Raw genomic sequence first — 1546 nt, forward strand, 5'->3', positions numbered from 1 at the left:
AAAAAAAAAAAAAAAAAAAGGAAAGGAAACATTAAGGCAGACTCAGTAGTGCATAACTATAATTCCAGTTACTTTAGAAGCTGAGGGGTGAAGAGGCCTGCCTGGGCTACAAAGTTAGTTCAAGGCCAGCCTGAGCTGCTTAGTGAAACCCTGTCACCCAAAAAAAAAAAAAAAAAAAAAAGAAAGGAAACCATTCTATTGCATTTCAGAGCTATATTTTTTGTTGCCATTGTTATTGTAAAATTGTGGACTGGTATTTGGTTTTATGAAATCTGAAATCATAAATAGTACTGTGAATGCAGTTGGTCCTCAGCATCTGCCTGTGGGGGGGTGGCTGTAGGACCCCCTGCAGATATCACATATTGAAATCTTAAAGTTCCCTATATATAATGATGTAGTATTTTTAAATTTTTTTTTTAAATAAAAGGAGGAAAACATTAACAGACAACCTTTTACAAAACAGCAAAAGAACAGTACAGACAATACAGAATTACAAACAAAGTGGAAGGAAATTAACAAGGCTTGTTGTATTACATACTGATATCTTCAAAGTGGTTTCTCATGAAAACAGACAGAGACATGCAATATTGATCAATCAAGGACTCATTGACAGTTTCTTTCAGCAAAGAAATAGAAGACAGTAGAACAACTATGTTAACTATCCTGTATATACATACATACAAAATTTCTCCTTCTTTCCCTTCTCTTTTCCCACATCCCAGTTGCCCTTTACCCTTAAGTGTTTTCCTAAAAATGATGTAGTATTTGAATTTATCGTATGCATTCTTTCTTATTCTTCAAATGTTTCTCAATCACTAATAATTACTCTCTTTTATGATTTTTTGAGACAGGGTTTTGCTATGTTGCCCAGATTGGTTTCAAATTTCCTGCAATCCTCCTGACTCAGCCTCCCAAGAGTTGATATTAGAGGGGTGCACCGCCCATCTTCATAATTACTAATACAATGTAGGTGATATGTAAATAGTTGCTACCTTGTATCATTTTAGGAGAAACGACAAGAAAAAATAAGTTGGTATATGTTCTAAACAGAACTGGTTTGTTTAGAGCAGTTTCAGTCTGTCTCTTGTTGAATTCCCTAACACAAAACCCAATGGATACAGAAAGCTGACGGTGTACATACTACATACATCTATACAGTCTTCCTTGCATTCCTACTTGATGGTCATATCAGTAAAACCAGGAGTCTCAGAGTCATTATCAGTTCCCTTTTCAGCCTTTTGAAGGGAAATCAGCTGGGTGTGTACCATCTTGTCTGTAGGGCCAATATGTTTCATGAGACATTTTCTAGGTCCCTGTAAAGTGGAAAAAACCAAAAACCCAAGACCTTTACTATAGTTGTTCATAAATATGCACTGAAGCAGGAAAGTTTAACCATGAAGAACACAGAGAGGAACAGGCTTGAGCGCTTAGCATCAGGAGCTTCATTCTCAGATCCAGGACACTGGAGGGCAGGTTTAACTGGGACCCAGGAAGCAGTTGGATGGGGGAAGGGTTAGGTCTAAGGCCTGGGCTGGCTTTATGGTGC

The sequence above is a fragment of the Chinchilla lanigera genome, unplaced genomic scaffold, assembly GCF_000276665.1.
Source record: "Chinchilla lanigera isolate Chin_1 unplaced genomic scaffold, ChiLan1.0 scaffold00001, whole genome shotgun sequence".
Lineage (NCBI taxonomy): Eukaryota > Metazoa > Chordata > Mammalia > Rodentia > Chinchillidae > Chinchilla > Chinchilla lanigera.